Below are 25266 nucleotides of genomic sequence, written 5' to 3'. Positions count from 1 at the left end.
CCTCTGGCGGAGGGAGAGGGTGTTGTCCGTCTGATCAGCTGTTCTATTAGTTGCGACTGCTGTCTGTCGCGCGCTGCGTCCCGTTGAGCACCGGCTCGTTCTCGGGCCACATTCTCTTCCATCTGAATGCGTCTTATTTCTAGACGTATCTGCTCGTGTTCGCTTCGCTGCTGGATCTGCAGTCGGTCGCGTTCAGCAGCGGCGTTCAGGCTGATGAGGAAGGCCTGCTGTAGGGTCCTCTCTGCCTCTGGAGAAGGCGGTTGTATAGGGGAGCCTTCCCTCGGGGTACTCCTTGCGGAGCCTTGGAGTTCTATCTCCACGGTGCTCTCCCCGTCTTCTTCCGTGCCGAGTTCTCTCTCGGTAGCGTTGTATTCCTCCCGGGACTCATCGGGGACTACTTCTTCAGTACTGGCGGGGTGTGAAGTCATGTCTGGTTCCCACTGGTCCCCACCGTGAACTTGGTCAGTTACATTAGAGCCCGTAGGGGCCTCTATGGTCGGGGTAGTCTGGGCGTTGGGGTTAGACATACTTTTACTTTCTAGTTTTACCGCGTTTACTGTTAGTAGAAGACTAGGTTGTTGACTGACAGCGTAAGCCTCTAAGTACTGAGGGAGCCGTCGTTCGCGCTGCGGGCGTTGGTTAGGAGGATCGTTTCGTGGAGTGTTCATCATAGGCTATTTCAATATTAATAACACTATATTAATATTACACTAATTACCATCCGGCTCGAAGGACCAATTGTAACTGAGGGGTACAATTCCCTGACTGTATTACTAGATATGATACTTACTACCACTACCTTTGTACTTAATATTCGGCCACCCAGTACACGGCATAAATATATTATCATAAACACTCTCACGTAGATGAAACGGATCCAACACAAATGTACGAAGTCGAAACAGGTCTTTATTTCTACACAGCGATGGTGTGTAGAACAAGCACTTAATCACTTAATTACATTTATGAATTGAAATAGTATGCACTTTTATGGCAAAGAGTATTCGTCGGTATATCAATAGAGAATGTCCAATCTCTGAAGGCGCAGGTTTTAAATATACGACCTGGAATAGTTAAGGAATAACAGCAATGATACTTTAATGATTATATACTAGATACACTAGAGGGGGTTAATCCGGTCGCTTGTAAGCCGACAGGAGTAGGAGGGGGGGGGGGGTAGAATCCGGCTGCCTCGTCCGGCCAAGGGTATCCCAGGTGAACCCACTGTAGTGCCGTTCAATGCGCTGGCGATCCTTGGACCACAGATGAAAGCAGGGGGACTCTTTGTGGGCCGGCTCTCTCCGGTCCACGGGGGAGAGACGTGAAGCGACCTCGTCTTGCAGAGCGTCTCCTCACCTTGCGTCCTCTCCAGGGGGGGGGGTTCCAACACACGGCAGTGTCGGGGGTCTTTATCCATGGAATAATCAAAGTATACAAAGCATAATCCGTGCCTGGGAAGGCGGGCTGTCGTCGGTAGAATAATCCGGTATACAGGTCCACTCGCTCGTCGGCTCTGGGGCTCCTCGGGTGCAGCTTCACATGGGGTCAACCACCCTGGGTAAGCAGCCAGTTCTCTGCCCGAAACGATGGGGTACTGACTACGGTAGTATTCTCACCGCACGAAGCACTATATATTAACAGACTATTATTAGCTTAATAGACTACGTCCAACTCGACGATATAGTGCCAAATATGACTATTCAAATATTAATATACACGATGTCTCAATACCGATGGTAGGCGAACTTGGCCTTACTCCCACACGTGGCGTCGCGGGGAGGCTTTACGTCTGTGACTCTATTGGAGGGTAAGAAACTGGACTGAAAAGAAAGTCCTACTTTAGTAGCGCAGTATATATACGCACTATGAACAAATAGTCCCATTAGTGGTGCGGTAGCCAGATTCCTACGCGGAACTAGGACTTGTTCGTACATGTGGAGCGGTACGTTTGAACTGGGTCTGAGGGGTATGGCAGCCTGGCACCAAGGTCTCGACCAATAGTAGAATGGAGACTATTATGGGATGTTCAGTAGGCTAGAATGGATATTCAATGCATATTGTACAAGGAATATACAAGGGATATCAGGGAATATTAGAGAATATACAAATACAATTAAATATATATATAAATAAATATATATATTCGGTTTAATCTGGCCCTTCACAACACCATTGATTGGTATACAATGGGACAGACCTTTGTTTGATTGATTGATTGATTGATTGAAAACTTTATTAACAGATTGCAGAATGGGTACAGTACAGTACATCTCAATTACATACAATTGTTAAGGGGATGCAGACCAGAGAAAGACTTTCGTCTTGTTTACATCAGGGTCCCCCATTTTCAATTCATCATAACATATATGACACACACGACATACAGATCAGTACTGCTACATCTATACATTTATGACATACCAGATTTGCAAATACAGTACTGTTTGTGATACAAAAAGAGTCCAGAAAAGAGAGTATATACATTTGATGTAGAAACTGTTGGAGGAGGTTGGGTAGGAGGTAGGGATGGGTACCTTTCACATTTGAACCGATACGGTACCGGTACCTGTGAATCGATACCGGTACCCAACGGTACCTTTTTTCGGTACTTTAGTCTCAAGAAATGTAATTTACCTACCTCAGTCATAAAAAAAAATCCAAACTTCAAATAACTACAATTTCGACAGTTTTCGGCTTGCCATTGCTCCGACTGCTTTGTTGTTGAATCAAGTCAAATCCTAGGTAAGCATATATTGTGCGTGTGAACGTTGACATGAAAAGAAAAAAGTTAAAAAAATAAAAAAAAAATTAAAAAAAAAATTTAATTAAAAAATGTTTTAATTATTTTCGGTATCTCACTTGAATCGATACTCGGTAGTACCGACGTGTTTCGGTTCGGTACCTCAAAAATACCGAATTCGGTACCCATCCCTAGTAGGAGGGGTGGGTGGGGGACACTGTACAAGCAAAACTGTAGATTGGAATATTGACAAAACCATACTTGGTCATTTACTGTACATTGGAGGGGGTTGATATAGCTATAAACCTGCATTCCTTCGAATATATAATTAATCAATTAAACTTATATTGAAATACACTATATAGCCTATATACACCAACCCTGAAATGACAGTGGATAAATAAATAAATAAATAAGAACTAAAGCTAATCGCATGGAAATAGCAAGTCTTGTGTGCGCCAGTATGGCCTACATGTCTAATGAACAGTATAGGCTTAATATATTCTAGTTACTTGTTTCATTAGGATTTTGTAGATACTATATATGCTCTACCTCTGCCCTATGTACAGTATAAGTACAGACTGTACCTATACTGTACGTAGGGCAGAGCATATAGTATCTACTAAATCCTAATGCAACAAGTCATTAATGGAATAATAAACCTATACTGCGTTCATTCATTACGCTGTGGGCATTAATGGAATAATAAGCCTATACTGCGTTCATTCATTATGCCGTAGGCTACAGTATACTGCGCATGTGTGTGTGTCTGTGTGTGTGTGTGTGTGTGTGTGTGTGTGTGTGTGTGTGTGTGTGTGTGTGTGTGTGTGTGTGTGTGTGTGTGTGTGTGCGCGCGCGCGCTGCAGCAGTTGTACCACGAGCTGTACTATATATGATGACAATACATTAACCTAATCTCATTTCGATGGGTCGCGCAAGACTCGCAAGGCACTTCCGCATCCATTTCCACACAGCTGCGTTATTACTTTGGCTTATAAGGAGCTCTGGAGGCGTTGTTTTGTATGCAAATGACCTGAACGGGAACACGCTTTTGAGTTTAAGACAGAATCACATTCGCCAAGCAGATATCAGATCATGTCACAGGTGCGACCGTTTCAGCCACTTAAAGGTGACATGTACTATAAATGTCATTTTTCAGTCTCTAGCATTGTATTATAGTAATAGGAGTTCGTATCAATGTGTTTTAGTGTCTAAATACCATATTGGCGGATTGCTCTGATTCAGCTCAGCCCCTTTCTTCCTCCAGTAAATCAGGCCATTTTGATTTGAACGGCTGAGTGACGTCATTCGGCCGCTGGGTAGCGCACAGTGATGCGATTGGCTCTGTGGTTGGAGCTAATGCCCGCCTACTTCCTCATACTGCGAAGCAGATTGAAACCCGACACCTCTGCATACTCTGGAGGGAGAGAGAGAGAGAGAGAGATAGAGAGGGAGAGAGAGAGGGAGAGAGAGGGAGAGACAGAGAGAGAGAGAGAGAGAGAGAGAGAGAGAGAGAGAGGGAGACAGAGAGAGAGAGAGAGGGAGGGAGCACTTGGGGGGGGGGGGGGGGGACCTGCCGCGCCACACGGGAGGTGGGACCCTCTCGAAAACGAGGGGGGGGGGCCTCCCTTCCTCCCCTCTCCCGTGTGGCGCGGCAGGTCCCCCCCCCCCCCCCAAGTGCTCCCTCCCTCTCTCTCTCTCTCTGTCTCCCTCTCTCTCTCTCTCTCTCTGTCTATCCCTCTCTCTCCCTCTCTCTCTCCCTCTCTATCTCTCTCTCTCTCTCTCTCCCTCCAGAGTATGCAGAGGTGTCGGGTTTCAATCTGCCCTGCAGGGAGAGAAAAAACGAAAGGAAGAGACGGCCTATCTTTTTTTTCTCTCTCTCTCTCTCTCTCGCACCCCCCCCTCTCTCTCTCTCTCTCTCTATATGGGTAACGCATGTATTCCCGGTAACCTGCCCCATTTCTAAGCCATATAACCCAGGACGTTATACGAAAAACATTAAAATCTTTTCTCATGTCAAGAATGATTGTTATAGATGCAAAAAAAAAAAAAAAAAACATCATGTAATGAGGGATGGCGGACCTCTAAAATTGACCTAAGTTACCGGGAATACCAATTCACTATCTCCTCCAATTTAAGAGAGAATTAAAATGTTTTTGTTGTTTTGTAGGGATATCATCATCATGTAACATAATACCATAGTTCTCTCCGAGTTATCTCAAGAGAATTCAAATGTAGCTGAATCTGAAGGAAAAATACGGGTAGAGGGATATGAGTCAACATAGTTCATGGCCTTCAATTGATGACAAACAAAAAAGGCTTAATTTTCATGGCAGATGCATGATATGTTTTGGGCATGATCTTGGCACCCCAATGAACAACCAAAATGAGTTTTGTCTTTTGTGGCCAATTATTTTAGGAGATAATTACGTTTCACATATTGATCCCAGGTTACCGCGAATACCTATCCTCACAATTCCAGATAAACACTTAAATCTCCTATTTTACTAAAGATTGGTGAGATTTTATTTTTGGAAATCATAACAGCAATAATAAGGGTTAGGTGTAAACCAGAATTACTAGAATGTGTTGTGTTTTGTCTGTTAAAATGAGCAAAAACAAGGAAAGGGTATTCCCAGTAACTTAACAAACAAGTGCAAAAAATACAGTTCTAGAACAAGTATTTAAATTTTTTCTATATTCAAGAAAGTGGAAAGGAACCCAACATTTTCAATTGTCTGCACACAATCATTGTTTTGTTATTCCAAGATGGCATTTGAACTGAATTTTGGAAAAAACAGGTATTCCTGGTCACCTCAAGTTCAAGTTCAAGTTTCTTTATTAGTTGTCATACAGAAGTACAGAATACTTTTATACAAAATGCTTATTTCTGTTACGCTCCAGACTGTGCTAGACAAAAATAGGTAAGTATAAAATAAAATAAAATAAGTATAGCAAGTATAAAATAGAAGTATAAATAAAGCCAGGTCACCCACACTAAATAGAAGTCACGTACGTAGGCACAAGTGTTCAGTATGTACATATGTACAATGTTCAATGCAGAGTAGAAGTAACTGAGTTACCATACAATATACTATACAATATACTAATATACAATATACTATATAGTGCAAAGCAGAAATGGGATGAGGTACAATTTACAGTAAGGTGTAATGAGGTATGGGTTGTAGTGCAAATTATTTACCAATAAATATAAAGTGTGTTTAGGTGTTCTAAAGTGTGTAAAGTGGGTGCTGCAGTGAGTTGTTTGTTTAAAGTGAGTGTGTGCGTGTGAGTTAGTCTACCTTTCCACATTACCAGTCTACCTTTCCACATTAGATCAGCCCAGACACTAGAACCCACCGTTTCTCACTGGCCTTTTGAAGCATGATGTGTGTTTTCACTGTGTATACAGTATGTGTCACTGTTTTACTGTGTATGCTTTAATCTGTGATTGTTTTACCCACACATACAGCACTTTGGTCGACCTTGGCTGTTTTAAATGTGTGGGTGTACCTTTATGGGTCTAGAGAGAGTAACCAACATTCAAAATGACCCCCAACATGTCTTCTACAAGCCCACAAAAGAGTGTCAAACTTGGGTTCTAGGTGGGCCCTCAGCGGGCCTTTGGGTCCCAGGGACCCGTTTTGGCCTCTCTGGTATAAACATGTTCAAGTGCTTTTCATCTCGACTTATATTTATTGTATTTAACACTATGCAGTGGACCCCAACACACTGCAACACCAGTGTTGGTATAGTCAAAGACTGGTGGACTTCAATCTATTATTAAAAAAAGGTTGTGTACAATTTAGCACCTCTGCGGGTAAACCTGACCCGTAATTTAATCATAGGTCAACTTAAACTCTGAGGTTTTATCAGGGAATAACTAAATGTTCTGCAGACCAGACAGAAATGGCGGGCTTCACCCACTGACCCCTTGGAGAAAGCTGTGGTCCTAATGGTGGCCCCTCAGATCCCTCTGGCCCTGTGGCCCATTGGACTTGTGATCAGGGTTCATCAGACCAGCTGATATGACTTTAAGGGTCATGTGTACACCTGTACAGTCGTTGATCCTGCCAGCCCTCCCATCAGGCCAGCATGATGATCCTCCAATCTCTGGTCTCCTAGACTGAGTGATAAGGCTATGGCTATATTAGTACCCTGCACATTTGGGGGCAGTAGAAAACGCCCACCCCCTTAAGGTTATTGAAGTTGTGTGCTTATGTGGCAAAATTCATACTCATGTGTTCCCCAACTGAGTTTATCTTTCCCTGTGATTTCAACGATGAGCGCTCTAAGAAATGTGTTTTCTATTTAGGTGGAAGGGTCATATACAGTATAATTCTACATTCAATCATATTTGAAGCTAAAGTGCAGGTTGTTTCATGTCACATTTTCAGGCCTGGCTGTAACTGGCTAAAGGCTACGCACCAATCAAGGGTAGTGACATTGATCACATACTCTCCTCCCACAAACTCACCTGGGCAAAAGCCTTAAGTAGCTAGAAGGGCATACCTCAAAGGCTAAATTAAACTTGTATGTGCACATTTATGCAATACATGGTTCATACCGCAGATGCCTGAGTCAGTGGTCATGAAACAATGATCATATGTCAAAAAAGATTGTTTGTATCAGAAACAAAGTCAAATGACAGCATTGTCAAAAAGACAAAATTTATTTTCTTGGTTTTTACAACAGGGCACCATTTATCCAGAGTGGAAGTCACATAGAATGTGAGTGGAAGTCACATAGAAAATACCAAATATCCAACAGGGATGCAACACACTATCAGGGTAACTTCACTCATACACACAGGTCAAACATGTGAGGCTAACTAACAGAGACGTCTGTTTTACAGTGTACAAGGCATCTGTTTGCTATGGGTTGAATAAAGAAACAACTCCATATGATCCTTTAATTTACACAGATGAACTGTTCTATCTTACACCACATCTACTCCCATGGGACTTTGCCCTATCCAATGGCTGGCGTATCGTGGTTGTCATACCATCAAGAACACTTATGCCACTGGGACTTTGTGGGTGGTGGGTGGTGGTTAAGTTGGGGCATGATGAAGATGGACTGGTATGGATTTTGGGACTGGGGGGGAATACATTTTGAACATTATGAAATTAGAAAAGATAATGACTGTATTGAACATTACTAATGTAATTAATTGCTTTCTGGTATTTCATGTTTATAATTTTACGTGTGCACTCTGGCTCCATTTAATGTTATTGATAACTATAATTGTTTTTGCTATAGCGTCTCCAATTAGGGGCCGGTATGTTGGAGCCATATTGACCCAATTTGAGTTTAATGGGAAACGTGTAACATTATATATATTTTGATTTATGGATTATATTAATAATTCATATGAAATTGTATTTACCTGTATGATTTAAATTAATCTTGAAATAGATATTACCTGGACACTTATCTGTTGATGACTGTGGGGGCGTGGCATAGATTCACTCATAGATGCACCCCCCCCCCCCCTTTGGGAGGCTTCAAATCAGTGAATGAACTGTCTGACAGCTGAGTTAGACAGCGGCGTTTGGTGTGCAATCGTTTTTCGACCGCATCAAGCCAGACCAATTATATCATTTACTTTGTCAAGATCCTGTTCGATATTATTTTATTTAGTTTAGCAAAGTCAACCGGAGTTTATGTTTAATAAATGTCAATCTACTTACATCATCTCTGAGTGCTTTATGATGAATGCGCATCGGCCAAATCTGCAACTAACTCCAGTGGCTAAATGGACATTTATGAAGGATTAGCCACTTCAAGTACTGTATAACAGTATTGGGAGTAACAACATGAAACTTGAAACTTGAACTTGAATGACAACAACAATAACAAATACCTATCTAAGCATACATGGTTAATGCTGCGAATGCCTGAGTCAGTGGTCATGAAACAATTATCATATATGTCAACAAAAGTGGTTTGTATCAGAAACAAAGTCAAATGAGAGCATTGTCAAAAATACAACTTTTTTTCTTGGCTTTTACAACAGGGCCCAACAGTGTTCTGGGTTGAATAAAGAAACAACTTCATATGACATATGCATATGCATATGACAATAAACAATGCATATGACGATAAACAATGCATGACGATAAACAATGCATATGACGATAAACAATCTTGAAACTTGAATCTTGAATCTCCCTCCCTTCCTCTCTCCCTCTCTTTCTCCCTCCCTCCCTCCTTCCTCCCTCTCTCTCCCTCCTTTCTTACCACCCTCCCTTCATCACTCCCTTCCTCCCTCCCTCCCTCCCTCCCTCCCTCCCTCTCTCTCACCCCCCTCTCCAATTTTCTTTCATATTTAATTCTTGAATGTATTTGTGCCAATTCAAATGTGTCCATCAGTGCTCTCCCTGCAGCCGTCTGGGAAAGCGTCTTCTTGACCACCTCTTCCCCAAGTGGTCCACTTAGTATGATTCCGCGGCACAATGAAGTCAGGACCTTTGATAGAAAATCATTTGCAGATTTGTGAGTACAAAGTGCTGGCATGTTGCATTACTTTTTTACTGGGTATATGGGTATCGCATCTTAGACTAGGTGTCTAGTAGTGAATCCAAAAATGTGTCACTTTCCACCTTTATATTATTATATTATATTATATATATTGTACTGTTGTCAGCATTCAGCCTAGCTCAGTCATCCATAACATGGTTAACATCTTTAGAAACTTACTTTAATTTCCTCAGGGGAATAAATCTCCCCCCCCCTGGTACTGGTGTACCCACTTGTAGAAGGTGTTTGTAGAGATGGGTCCTCCATCTCTGACTCCATGATGCCGGCCAGCACCCCATGAGCAGACACTGAATTTACGTCCCGATCCTCCATCTCTGACTCCATGATGCCGGCCAGCACCCCATGAGCAGACACTGAATTTATGTCCCGATCCGCCAATCTGTTTGGAAAATCATCACAGAGGACCATTAATAATAATAATAATAATAATAATGGCTTGGATTTATATAGCGCTCTTCATGACACCCAGAGCGCTTCACAGAGTCCATTATTCATTCATACACAGTCATACCGGTGGTGGTAAGCTACAAGTGTAGCCAGAGCTGCCCTGAGGCCCCTCCGACCACCACCAACATTCATTCACATGCATACACATTCATACGAGGCAGTGTAGGTTAAGTGTCTTGCCCAGGGACACAATGGCAATTGGAGGGACATGGGCTTGAGCGGGATTCGAACCACCAACCCTTCGATCATTGGACGACCTGCTCTACCTCTGAGCCATAGCCGCCACCACTTATTAAAGGATAAGTTCAGCGAATAACACTTGAAGCCCCATTTGTAGAGTCCCATGCACGTTTCTATGATGTATAGGTCAAAATGTATTTGGGACGACCACTAATTAATTAAAATAGGATAAACATGCATTTCAGACTCAGGAATGGCATGATGTGATCTTACCAAGCCCAGGATGCTCTCCTGTCAACGGTGGGCTAATTGGCATACGGATTTTGAAGCAATTAGCTAAAATCAGCTGTTGCGCAACATTCTAAAATCAGCCAGAAGTCTGGAGTGGTGGTCCCCCAAAACATCTGACCTGTACATCATAGAAACATGTGTGGGACTCTACAAATGGGGCTTCAAGTGTTATTTGCTGAACTTATCCTTTAAATATAAAAAAAACACAGATAAAGCCAGAAAACTATAACCTGTAATAACTTCCAATAACGTGCATTACCGGTATGTCTTTGATGCCGTCTCCACGAGGTGCGCCATTAAGTCAGCTAGCTGACCCTTCATCATGGGCACTTTTTCATGGACTTGTGTTACAGCACTCTTCCTCATCAGCGTCGTGGTGATGGTTGTGGAGATCCCAGCCTTACTCCAGGCAGCCTGGATAGCATGGCCAACCTGGCTGGACTCCAGCGCCTTGCTGCTCCAGGAAAGGAACACATTGCCATCATTTGTTGGCCGGCAGTGAGCAATATAGCTCGACAGTTGGCTGTACAATTTTGGACTGGCTATCACCTTTGCTGGGCCACTATGCCACGCTGTTTTGTGCTTCTTCACTGATATGATGAAGGATCCTTCCAGTAGCCTGGCCTTGTTCACCTCCTCCACCAACATTGTTGCCATTACACCAGCCCTGCTGGCATTGCCGATCACCAGACGGGTCATCAGGAAGTCGCGCATCAGCACAAACGCGTGTTGAAGGAGAGGTGTTGCCGGTAGTTGTTCCAATAGTCTTTCAGCCTCCTTTGAAGCCTCGCTCGTCAGGAACCTCTCGACCATATCGGGTGTGATGAGCTTCTCAATGTCGTCACTCATTTTCTCCAGGACTCTTTTGTTCGACTCCTTCCTGTAGGCCGATATCCACCTGCCTACCGCTTCAAAGCATTTCCTGGTATTTTCTGCATCGGGGCCATTGCTATATAAGTGGTATTGCAGCCAGTGCCGGATACTACACAGGTAGGACTTGATCGTGGCTGGCTGGAATTTCTTCTCCTTCACGTAAGTCCCGATGAACTTCTCCTGCAGCAGACCTATGTCCAGCACAGTTTCAGGTCATCCATACACCGGATCAACTACCTCCACCACTTGTTGAAACTGCCTTTTGATCTGTTTGGCGCTTTTTTTTTATCTTTCAGCCCCCCGTCTGGCGAGGCCAACCAGTCCTCGAACCGCCCCAGGTTGATCTTACTATGGTACTGCTGCATATGGGCTATCTTGAGTAGCTGTAGGTACTGTCGTGAACCTCTCTTGATCTTATGGGCCTTCATCAAATGTTGTGGCAGTTGTTTAACTTCCTTCTTACAGCCTTTAACCGGGCAGGGACGTACCTTATGGAAGTCTGTACATTTAGGCTTGGTCACCCTGGCCTTGACAGACCTCCGCCCAAATTGGTCTGTGGATTTGGCAGCTGCCTCTTTTGACCATTTATGAGCTTGGCGCAGATGGCGTGGCACATGAACTATCTCCGCATAGCAGCCTTCTACTGGGCATTTCTTTTTTGGTCTTTCTCTTTTAGTCTTCACTTTTTTTTGGTTTCCTAATTCTTCTGCTACCTGTGCAGCTGAAAATGTCATTTTTATTTGCTGGCATTTAGCTTGAACTTTCTCCTGCTCCTCCTCCTCTTCCTCTTCTTCCTCCTTGTCTCCCTCTTCTCTCTCTCCTCTCTCTCTTTCCTCTTCTCCATCCTCTCTCTCCTCGTCCTCCTCTTGTCTCTCCTCTCTCTCCTCTTCTTCCACCAGGTCCACCTCAGAGTCGCTTGAATCCCAACTGCACGACTTGGGGTCAAACAAGTCGTCACTCCATGCCATGCTTTCTAGTTCTGAGCTGGAATGATCCTCCATGATTTCTGTGGAGAGCAAAGCACATTGATTAATTTTAATTCATAATAAATGTATTACAACAGGCAATTTGCATAAAAACTTCTACCAGGTCCTTCCAACGTTTTTATCAAGGTTATCATAGTGCAAATAATATATTTGACTTCCATTGCTGGCTATCATAGAACATAACTAAATATGCAGGATGCTGTGTCATATATCTGTAATTCTTTTAATACAATTCTACTATGGTTTGAGTCATAACTCAATGGTACTACACTCTTGTCCCTGGTGTAGACAGATCATGTGTATGTAAACTAGGATAGATTAAAGCACGGGCCTATATTAATATTTCCCCCTGTAAGACATGTCTTTCAAAGGTTATGGGAGCGCACATAGGTCTAATAATAATAATAATAATAATAATAATAATAATAATAATAATAATAATAATAATAATAATAATAATAATAATAATAATAATAATAATAATAATAACTCTCATTATACTTGGGCCTATATTCCCACATCAAATACAAAAAATCATACCCATTTCAGTGTAATAAGACAAATGTAACATAAAAATAACAATGTTTATGAACATAATGAGATGAGAAAAACGTCTAGCTAGCTACTGTATGTAGCCTACTGTAGTTAAAGTAGGTAGCTAGGTAGCTAGCTAGCTTGCTGTACCATAGATTGACAACTCAGCATGTTTTAGAAAAATTATTTCACCATTATAAAACGTTTTTTGGTTGCATTAATTTGTTAAGTAAAGTCTTAGATGATATAATATGTTGAAGATTATATCTTACCTTGGGAAACTCAGATGAAAATAGTTCTAGCTAAATCAGAGCTGAATGTTCTTGTTCTCTCTGTTTTGCAAATTCCTTGTAGGGGACACCCAGTGGCTGTTTTTTGCATAGCATGCTTGGTAGAGATGGCTCGAAATAGGTAAAATGAAAAGTTCTTTCAATGAGAAATAGTCACTCAAAATGACGTGCAATGACAAAATACATTCTATTCTATTCTATTCTATTCTATATGCTAGCCTACCCCTGATAATAGTTCTAGCTAAGTCAGAGCTGAATTTTCTTGTTCTCTCCATTTTGCAACTTCCTTGTAGGGGACACCCAGTGGCTGTTTTTTGCATAGCATGCTTGGTAGAGATGGCTCGAAATAGGTAAAATCAAAACTTCTTTCAATGAGAAATAGTCACTCAAAATGACGTGCTATGACAAAATACATTATATTCTATAATATGATTGCCTAAATTTAATTAATTAATTACCGGAATACATGTAAGTTACCGTGAATACCTATATGGTAATAGTATTCCTGGTAACCTCTCCTTTTCACAAGTCACCGGAATACATGTCAATATCTAAAGTTACCGTGAATACCTATCAGGTTACGGGAATACCTATTTAGGTAACCAAGAATACCTAGGCATGGTATTCCTGGTACCTCAAGGTATTCTCGGTTACCTATAGGTTACGGGAATACCTTTCTCCAGTTACCGGGAATGCTTTACAGATACCTCTCTCTCTCTCTCTCTCTCTCTCTCTCTCTCTCTCTCTCTCTCTCTCTCTCTCTCTCTCTCTCTCTCTCTCTCTCTCTCTCTCCCTCCAGAGTATGCAGAGGTGTCGGGTTTCAATCTGCCCTGCAGGGAGAGAAAAAACTAAAGGAAGAGACGGCCTATCTTTTCTCTCTCTCTCTCTCTCTCTCTCTCTCTCTCTCTCTCTCTCTCTCTCTCTCTCTCTCTGTCTACCTCTCTCTCTGTCTATTCATTCATTTTCATTCATTCATTAATTCATACCAGTCGCAGACTGTGTGGACTGACTGTCACTCAAAGTGCTTATGGGCGGAGCCAGGCCATAACAGCCTGAAATCTTGGAGCTGAAAAATTATGGTTTTGAGTACTTGATTAGAAATATAAAACAATGCATTTTTTTTTTTAAAACCTTACAGATGTCTTCAATAGACTAACAGGAATTGTGTAATGTTGCCCAAATAGTGCTAGGAATAGCAGTACATAGCCCCTTTAAGACATATTACCAGCACGTTCGGGACTCAGAGTGAACTTGTCATTGATTCTGTCTCAGTCGGTTCCAAGATAAGTCTTCCAAAATAACTCTTTAGACATTTTTCGGGAATGAGACCCAATCACTTTGTAGCGAACACCAGCGCGCTATTTTGAGAACAATTTCAAAAAGCTAAATGGATATACAGTCTTTTTCCAAGGCAACATATAAACAAAGTAATTTAGAAGCTGCCAGCAGCAGCACCAGCTACCGGGCTGCCCCTGGGCATAACTACGGATCACCTCAGGCTATTGTATGTTGCTTTATCTTGGCATACAAGGGCTTGCTCTACAAGGGAATGAAGAGAGTCAGAGTTCATCAAATCGTGTACACTTTTTAGAGCTACTGTATGTACATTGTTTTCAAAGCATGATGAGATTTAAACGACGAAAAACTTTTCATTGATTGATTGATTGATTGATTGAAAAGTTTATTAACAGATTGCAGAATGGGTACAGTACAGTACAGCTCAATACATACAATTGTTAAGGGGATGCAGACCAGAGAAAGACTTTCGTCTTGTTTACATCAGGGTCCCCCATTTTCAATTCATCATAACATATATGACATACATGACATACAGATAGACAGTACTGCTACATCTATACATTTATGACATTCATTGCTGTCGGCACAGAAACTTGTGAACTGTCTTTCTCAGCAATGAGGCGCTTCCGAAACTGGCTAAGAACAACAATGTGCCAGGAGAAACAGTCAACTCTGAGTCTGCTTCACATTGAACTTCGCATTGTTCTGCATTAAGGTAAGACAATGGTATCATATTGGATGCCTTCATTTAAACACTTAATTTGCACTATATATTAAATTGCTGTAGGAGTTGCGCAAGCAAAAAAGGAAAAATGTCACATGCTCCACGCGAACCGAGTCTCAGCTATAGCCTCCCCTAATGTTCGGTTCACCCACCGCCTATGTTTAAGACCACCATATAGCAGCGGAGCGGAGTTGGGGTGTTGGTCCTGGGGGAGGAAATGTCTAATGTCTTTTGTGGTGTTTGTGATAATATAATTTCTTTTTATTTTTAGGTTCTACTGTCATTCTATTGTTCTATTGTCATTATTGTTATAATTATTATTGGCTGGTGTTGTTCTGTTTATTATTATTAGTATTCTTGTATTATGTATTGTCATGTTTTGTTTTATCCATGTAAAAAAAAGAAAATAATAATAATCAAGTCATCACTGGGTCAAAAACAAAAACAAGAAATCATAATGTAAAGATGATCAAAGTGGCGGTCGGGTGGCATAGCGGAGATTGCGCTTGTCACCAATGCAAGAGGCTGCGGTCTCGACTCCCGGAGTCAGCATTGCCTGCGGCTTGGGCCGATCGTCATACTAACTCGTTTGGCTGAGTTAGCGGGAGGGAAGTCGTGGGTGGTAATCTGGCATTGTGGACAGGTCTGGGCGCCTGCTCAGCGAAAGGCAGGAAATGGTGAAGGCAGCGTGACATCCCACGTGTTACAATTCACCGATGAGAGTCCTCGCTGCCAGGTGAAAAGAGAGCCACTGGCTGTCACCGCATATGTCAGAGGAAGCATGTGGTAGACTTCAGGGTTCCCTTGTACCGACCAGTAGGGGGAACATGCGCACAATGACCAGGTAGGGGAGGGGGGGAATTGGCATAACGACTAAAATTGGGATGGGGAGAAAAACATATAAAAATTAAATAATGATTATCAAAGTTGTTGTGAAGGGCCAGATTAAAGCTGAGAATCTACGTTTTATTGTTTTATATAAGTTGTATATTATTTATATATATAAGCTATATCCCTTTAAGCCTGCATTTGAATCCTAGTAATATTCACTTTCCTCATTGGATAATGCCCTTGACGTTATCGGCGCCAGGCACCGCGCCCCTGAAGTCATGTTCAAAGGCGAGTCTGGGCATGTTGGGACATGCCTGGTGCCGGCGCATTGATTCCAGACGAGAGCTGAGGCTTGGCACTAGAAAGCCACTTAAGTATATATATCGTGGAAGGCGCGAACAGTAGCAGTTCGGTGAAACAGTGTTAGTGCAAGCAGTTCGTCTAAACAGAGTGTTGTGAACCTAACGTGAATAAGTAAAAGAAGTGAAGTAAAGAGTTGTCATTTAGTGTGAATCGTGTTATAGCAGTTTGTTCGGTGTACAGCATTACCAAGCAGTTCGTTCGTTTAGTAACTAGTGTAAAACCTTAGCAAGTGTGCGTGGACTTAGTAATTAGTGCCAGTACACAAGGAGGGCCTAGTCATGGACCTACTGGACATGTGCATATTGGAACCTACTGCGGCGATTGCAGAACCAGTATTGGTTGGATTATAGTGATTGTGGAACGTACTACTGTGGAGAAGAGCCTCGTTAATACCCACTGTCGTTTGGATTTAACCACCTTGAAGATCTTACCTCGGGCTAGCTTCGAGGACCGAAGCTAGCTGGCTATCATCATTGCTATCGAGCAATTGGATTACAGCTATTGCTTTGCTGCTGAGCATTTGGATTATAAGGACTGGATCTATACGAGAACCCCTTTTCTTCAAGTGAACAGACTGAGTATCCGAACATTCTTCCTTCCTCCAGAGCTTACATCTCTGGGAGGATACCCCCTGTCTCCAGCGGTACCATCGTTTTGCCCCTATAGTGCCATCCCACGCCAGGCGGCGTTTAGTCTAGTATCCCAGCTTAGGAATTATTCATTCCAACTGACTTTGCTACTCACTGACTTTATTCATATTCTTCGCCATACAAGCGCGACCATTAATTCCCATTCTGTACAATTACTGCATAATAATAAATACTATACATGATATTTCTTTGTCACCGTGCCGTCTTATTCTGAGTGTCTGCCATATTATAACTGTACTGTCTGGCAAGTAATAATAATAATAATTAGCAGTGGTTTAATCCATCACAATCTTTAATACAGTCAGGGTTTTGTAACCCCTCAGTTACAATTGGTCCTTCGAGCCGGAGGGTATCAGTAATCTTAATCATATTAATAGTGATATGGCCAGCTGCGGACACTCTCCAAACGGCTCTCCTAAACTAGAGCGCCCTAGGCGCCAATGTCAGCCCCCTCCACACTTGGAGGACTACGCTGTTGTTCTACCTCCTAGCTTATCTAAAAAGACGTTAAGCGCGGATAACACTAATAGCTTAAGCATGCCCAACCTAATCGACTTGTCGGCCCCACAAGTAGAGACCCCAGTGGGTTCAAACGAAACTGACTTAGCTCACGGGGGGGGACAAGCGGGACATGACTTGACTATGCCCAACGACCACAGCGCCACCGAGATGGACCTCGGAGTGCCGGGGGATAAAGACAGCGCCACCGGGATGGACCCCGGAGCGTCAAAGGATAAAGACAGCGCCACCGGGATAGACCCCGGAGCGCCAAAGGATAAAGAGTGCCGCGTCTCAGAGATGGACCTCGGGGCGCGGGAGAAAGTAAGAAGCAGCGCTCTAGAGATGGACCTCGGAGCGCGTAAAGAGAACAGGTCACCACCAAGTCCTGTCAGCACCAGATCACCCTCATCAGTGTCATCCCCCAGCGAGGCTGACCAGAGACTAGCGCAAGCCTTGATCGCCACGCTGACAGCTTCAACTGAAAGAGAACGTCTCCAAGCGCAACAACAGAGCGAGCGAGAACGCATCCGACTAGAAGAGAGTCGCCTCCAGGCTGACGCAGCGATGACCATCAGACTGGAAGAGAGGCGCCTCCAGGCTGAAGAAAACATGATGATGGAGCAATTACTCCAGAGGGCGACCCCCCACTCCTCCACCCGGAGCTCCCGGAGATCATCTCTACACGGGTCGAGGGCACCTTCCCCTCCCCGATCAGTCCATACGGGACCCGACCACCGGGAAGACCCCACCTACGTCGCCGAGAAACTAACTAAGAGACTTCAAGGCCTAACGGAGGATGAGGGAGGACATCAAGCCCACCAGCACAAACCTATTTTGGACCCGGAGGCCCAGTACAGCCCCGACCTCAGCCCCAAGCCGCTGCGTTACGAACCCCCGACCCAACCCATGGGTGAGTTTAATACACAGTCAGCACCGAGGAGCAGTACCTGGGGGCCCGGCCTCTGGTTCCCACCCAGCACTAACCCACGACCACCCGTACGGGGAGACTCGCCCAGGAGGCCTCTCCCCCTACGCGCATCGGCGTCCCAGCCATCCATGGCATCTTACCTTGGAACACCCACGTTCCCAGACTTTACGCGTGAGGACAGAGCACAGTATACTGAACTACGCATGTGTTTAGAGACTATCATGTCCGAGGTACACGACGAGTCTTATAAATATGCCATCCTCCTCAAGCACCTTAAAGTGCCCAGAGCGCATAACATAGCGCTGGCATATTCTAACTCAAGAACCCCCTACTCTGAGGCTCTGGTGGCCCTCGACGCGCGCTATGGACGCATATGGGATTACGTAATCCAAGAAATACGAGATATCGACCGCCTCCCCCCAGCCAAAGACAATAGAGCACTAGATGACCTCTCTATCAAGGTGCAATCCCTTGTGGGGATGCTCGGGTCACAGAAGGAGAAGGGGAGATATGAACTATATGCAAATTCCAACGTGGAGCGGATACTGGAGAAGCTCCCTCCAGCCCGTCAAGAGCGTTTTCGGCGGCAGAGAGACCACCGTGACCCCCACGGCCCAGAACCATCCCTCCTAGACCTGGCTGACTTCCTGGCAAGGGAGGTCAGCAGTCTACGACTAGACACGTTCGCGTGGGGTGGCTCCAACCCTAAAGATGGATCGAGGAGGTTCAATGACAACCGCCGGTCCGTGACCGTTATGCACCAGGCCGAGTCAGTGCCGCGACACAAGAGCCATAACACCCCCCCCGCAAAGGGAAAGTGGAAGATTGCCTGCCAGTATTGTGAACAGGAACATTGGCTGTCTCAATGCGACACCTGTAAGAAGTTGACTGCTGACGAAGTGAGTCAGTGGATCAAAGCGAACCGCCGCTGCTTCCGCTGCGCGCGCAGCCACATGGCAGCTGAGTGCCGCCTGAAGAAAAGATGCAGCAAGTGCGACGGCGCCCACCTGGATGTCCTACACGACAGCAACAAGCGGAGACCCGTACCACAAAGCAGCTCGAGAGCAGATGTCCTGTATATAGACCCTGCAAAGAGCAGGAGCTCCCGAGTGCTCTTGAAAGTGGTCCGAGTGCTCCTAAGCTACGAGGACAAGGTCCTGGACACTTACGCCGTCCTCGACGATGGGTCTGAAAAGACTCTCCTCCTCGCTTCCGCCGCAGTCCAGTTGGGCCTGCGGGGTACCGAAGAAACAATGACAATCCGTACTATTCGGCGAGATCTAAAGACCATAAAGGGCGAAAACGTCTCATTCACAATAGCAGCGGTCGAGCAGCCCGAGAAGCGGTACATCACTAATGCCTTCACAAGCCATGACATAGGTCTGTCACGTTATAACTACCCCATCCCACAGCTGATGGAGAAGTACGTGCACCTACGCCGACTGCCTATACCGCTCATCGACGGCGCCACCCCGACCCTGCTCATAGGCTCCGACCACGCAGACCTCATCGTCCCAACGGACGCGGTCCACATCGGACCCAGAGGCTGCCCAGCCGCGGTCAAGACCCGCCTGGGCTGGACGCTCCACGGCCCCCTCTCCGGGTCTTCCAACCGACCGACGTCCACACGCTGCCTCTACACGAGGGTAAGCGACAATGACACCACCCTCTTACAGCACGTCGAGAGACTATGGACATTAGACTCGATGCCCTTCAAGAACGAACGAAAACTAGTTCGCTCCAAGGAAGACAAGTATGCCATAGCTCTCCTCGAGCAGAAGACAAAGAGGGTAGAGGTCGACGGAGTGATGAGATACGCAACTCCACTCTTGAGGCGGGAGGGGATGCCCACCCTCCACGCATCAGAAGAAGCGACACAACGCTATTTACTGAACACCGAGCGGCGTCTAGCTAAAGACCCCCCTCAAGCAACGATATACCGCACTGAGATCGACAAACTGATCACAGCTGGACATATAAAGAAAATTGACGACCAAGAGGCAGACCAGACGACTGAATCCTGGTACGTGCCCCATCACAAGGTCCACCACAACGGCAAGAACCGCATTGTATTCAACTGCAGTTATCAGATCGGACTACAGAACCTGAATAACTTGCTCCTACCCGGCCCGACACTCGGCCCCTCCCTCCTCGGCGTACTACTACGTTTCCGCTAGGACAAAGTAGCCATCAGCGGCGACATCAAAGGGATGTTCCTACAAGTGCGACTGATGGAGGAAGACAAGCCCCTGCTGCGGTTCCTGTGGAGAGAGAGGATTGATGATGAACAACCCTCCATCTATCAATGGGAGGTCCTCCCCTTCGGCACCACATGCAGTCCATGCTGCGCCACGTTCGCACTACAAAAGCACGTGACCGAAGACCCTGGAGCCGACGAGGAGGTCAGACAAAGCGTAGAGAGGAGTTTCTACGTGGACAACTGCCTACAGAGCGGATCAACGCCAGAAGAAGCCGAAACCATCCTGCTTAAGCTCCGAGCCTCCCTGGTCAAAGGCGGCTTCGACCTTAGGCAATGGGCCAGCAGTGACCCTCACGTACTCCGCAGCCTCCCCTCAGAGACAAAGGCAGCAAGCAGCGAGACCTGGATGGCGACCACCCCAGGTGAAGCACAGGAAATGACATTGGGCCTTGTCTGGCGCTTCAAAACAGACTCGCTCCATTACAAGCACACACCCCTGACCAAGGAGCAGGGAAGGTCGACCCCTCTACCGACCACTCGACGGAGTGTATACAGAACACTCGCAAGCCAATACGACCCGCTGGGGTGTATCCTACCTTACACCACTCGGGCGAAGATGCTGGTGCGAGAATTGTGGGACAAGGAGCAGGGCTGGGACGACCCCATACCCGAGCACCTGGCTTCCACCTGGAGAGAGTGGGAGGGAGAACTCGACTCGCTCCAAAATGTGAACATTCGCCGGAGCTACTTCCCACCCACAGTGCGGCTGGAGACGTGTCAGATGGACCTGCACGTCTTCAGTGACGCCTCAGAAGTAGCTTACGGATCGGTGGTTTACTTGAGAGCCCGAGAGGAGGGAGGAGAAGTACATACAGCCTTCGTCTTGGCTCGCTCAAGGATCGCCCCCCCGCAAGCAGCAATCTATCCCGCGTCTAGAGCTCTGCGCAGCTCTGGTAGGCGCGCAACACGCCACGCTGATACAACGTGAACTCACCATAACGGTGCGAAAGACAATCCTGTGGTCAGACTCCATGACTGTGCTCACATGGATCCAGTCCGATTCTTGTCGATACAAAGTCCTTGTCGGAGTCCGAGTCACCGAGATTCAAGACTTGGTAGGATCAGTGTGCTGGAGATACATTGACACCAAGCAGAACCCAGCAGATGTCATCACACGGGGGATGTCCTTAGACGACCTCACACATCTTAACCCTTACAGTGACGGTCCTGAGTTCCTCAAGCTCCCGGAGGAGGAGTGGCCTACCCCCACACCACGGGAGGCGAGTCAAGAGGAAGCAGAGATAAAGAAGTCTATGTTCTGCGGGCTGACGCACGCCCCGGCTCCGACGGACCCGAACCTAGACGACTGCTTAACCCTTGAGAGTGCTCAGAAAAGGACATTCTTGTGGCACCACCCTGAAGTTCCCCCCACCACAGACATTGACGCATCGAACTATAAAGAGGCCGAACTCCTTCTGTTAAGGAGAGCCCAAAGAGACTCATTCCCAGAAGAACTAGACTGTCTGAAAGGGGAAAAGCCAGTTCCCTCAGACAGCCGACTTCTCACTTTGGCCCCAGAGCTCGATGCCCAGCACCTCATCAGGGTGGGTGGTCGTTTGAGACGTGACTGACGATGCCAAGCATCCTATCGTCCTCAACAGCCGACACAAGATAACCGAGCTGATCATACAAAAGTACGACGAGGTGGTGCACCACGCGGGGGCAGAGAGAGTCTTTGCTGAGATCCGACGACGCTTCTGGATACTCCAAGGGAGAGAAGCAGTACGTCGCTTCCAACGGACTTGCCTAACCTGTCGCAAGTGGCGAGCACAGCCCAGTATACCGATGATGGCGGACCTGCCTCCCTGCCGCCTCCGACTCAGCGAGAGGGCCTTCCACTCCACAGGCGTGGATTGCTTCGGCCCATTCAGCGTCAAGAAAGGAAGAGGGACAGAGAAGAGGTGGGGCATTGTGTACAAGTGTATGACCACCCGAGCTGTTCATATAGAAATCCTCCAGACCATGAGTACGGACTCATTCCTCATGTCCTTCCGGAGATTTCAAGCCCGAAGAGGAACCCCGTCTGTGTTGTTGTCTGATCAAGGGACAAACTTCAAAGGAGGAGACAGAGAATTGAGAGAGAGCTTCCTGGCTATGGGTGAAGGACTTAAGACCCGCCTCGCTCCCGCTCAGATCACATTCCAGTTCAACCCCCCGAACGCCCCTCATTTCGGGGGAACCTGGGAAAGAGAAGTCCGTTCTATAAAGACTGCCATGTACACCGTGCTTGGGGCCCAGACCGTGGTGGAGGAAGTCCTGATGACAGTCCTCACGGAGATCGAGGGCGTCTTGAACTCTAAGCCCCTCGGTTACGTCTCAAGTGATGTAGCAGACGTCGACCCAGTCACCCCAAACTATCTCTTGATGGGGCGGCTGGACCCTGCCCTTCCACAGGCGGTGTACAGACCTGATGAGATGAACGGCCGAAGAATGTGGAGATACAGCCAAGTATTGGCTGACCAGTTTTGGACCCGTTTCCTCCTCCACTATCTACCATCCCTCCAAGCCCGTCAGAAGTGGGTAAAGGACAGGGACAACCTGAAGGTGGACACAGTCGTTATGATCATAGACCAGTCACTACCCCGAGCTAGGTGGCCGGCCGGCCGCGTGAGCAGAGTGATTACTGGTGCTGATGGGAAGGTCAGAGCGGCAGAAGTCATAGTCCAAGGGCGGACTTACACCCGACCTGTGGCGAAGCTGATAGAGTTGCCGGAGCTCCCTGACTCCCCTGATGACGACCATGACCCACTGACTTTGTAGATTGACCTACTCCTCACAACAAGTATGGACCAATTAATCTGTCTCCCTTAACTAATTAGGTGCGGACTAATTAGGAGGCGGCTGTTGTGAAGGGCCAGATTAAAGCTGAGAATCTACGTTTTATTGTTTTATATAACTTGTATATTATTTATATATATAAGCTATATCCCTTTAAGCCTGCGTTTGAATCCTAGTAATATTCACTTTCCTCATTGGATAATGCCCTTGACGTTATCGGCGCCAGGCACCGCGCCCCTGAAGTCAGGTTCAAAGGCGAGTCTGGGCATGTTGGGACATGCCTGGTGCCGGCGCATTGATTCCAGACAAGAGCTGAGGCTTGGCACTAGAAAGCCACTTAAGTATATATATCGTGGAAGGCGCGAACAGTAGCAGTTCGGTGAAACAGTGTTAGTGCAAGCAGTTCGTCTAAACAGAGTGTTGTGAACGTAACGTGAATAAGTAAAAGTGTCAGAGCTAATGCAGTAACGTCAAGTTCGACTTAGCTTAATGTGAAGTAAAGAGTCGTCCTTTAGTGTGAATCGTGTTATAGCAGTTCGTTCGGTGTGCAACATTACCAAGCAGTTCGTTCGTTTAGTAACTAGTGTAAAACCTTAGCAAGTGTGCGTGGACTTAGTAATTAGTGCCAGTACACGAGGAGGGCCTAGTCGTGGACCTACTGGACATGTGCATATTGGAACCTACTGCGGCGATTGCAGAACCAGTATTGGTTGGATTATAGTGATTGTGGAACGTACTACCGTGGAGAAGAGCCTTGTTAATACCCACTGTCGTTTGGATTTAACCACCTTGAAGATCTTACCTCGGGCTAGCTTCGAGGACCGAGGCTAGCTGGCTATCATCATTGCTATCGAGCAATTGGATTACAGCTATTGGTTTGCTGCTGAGCATTTGGATTATAAGGACTGGATCTATACGAGAACCCCTTTTCTTCAAGTGAACAGACTGAGTATCCGAACATTCTTCCTTCCTCCAGAGCTTACATCTCTGGGAGGATACCCCCTGTCTCCAGCGGTACCATCGTTTTGCCCCTATAGTGCCATCCCACGCCAGGCGGCGTTTAGTCTAGTATCCCAGCTTAGGAATTATTCATTCCAACTGACTTTGCTACTCACTGACTTTATTCATATTCTTGGCCATACAAGCGCGACCATTAATTCCCATTTTGTACAATTACTGCATAATAATAAATACTATACATGATATTTCTTTGTCACCGTGCCGTCTTATTCTGAGTGTCTGCCATATTATAACTGTACTGTCTGGCAAGTAATAATAATAATAATTAGCAGTGGTTTAATCTATCACAATCTTTAATACAGTCAGGGTTTTGTAACCCCTCAGTTACAAAAGTAATACATACACTTTTTTGTCATAATCATCTGGACGAGTGTCACTACACAAGAGTTTGAACAAACAGACTTTCAAGTGGTGAATTAACGTTAGGTTCTGTCTCAGAGTGTAGGTTCTATTGTTTTAACGATGTAGCAGTGTGTTTGACTGTTGTAATTACTTACTTTTTCTCTACTAATTGGCACTACATGAAAACAGTGTGAAGAAATCACCACCTCCTTGGTTTGCTTAATTACAACAGTTTAGAAACCCACATGGCTCTGTATCTGAGAAATTGTCATAATTTCAAAAGAACATTGTCTGATTAAAATAAACTGACTTAAAGGGGCAGTTCACGCACAATTCAACATATTTTTCGCCTTACCTGTCACGGTTCCTAGCTGGATACTCTCTCTCTCTCTCTCTCTCTCTCTCTCTCTCTCTCTCTCTCTCTCTCTCTCTCTCTCTTGCACATCGTTGCGGGCAAGACCACCCGCATTTCATTGTATACCTGTATGCCGTGACAATTAAAACTCTTGACTTGACTTGACTTGACTCTCTCTCTCTCTCTCTCTCTCTCTCTCTCTCTCTCTCTATCTCTCAAGTTTCTTTAATAGTTGCCATGCCATTGGAGCGCATTTTAACTGCTTCAAGAAGCAACCAGAGAGAGTATTAGTACCCACATTGTGTCACATTATGCAAACCACGCCCAT

Source organism: Notolepis coatsorum (assembly GCF_963971535.1).
Source record: "Notolepis coatsorum genome assembly, chromosome: 13".
NCBI lineage: Eukaryota > Metazoa > Chordata > Actinopteri > Aulopiformes > Paralepididae > Notolepis > Notolepis coatsorum.
The sequence above is the reverse complement of the archived record's forward strand: the minus strand, read 5'-3'. Positions refer to the sequence as shown.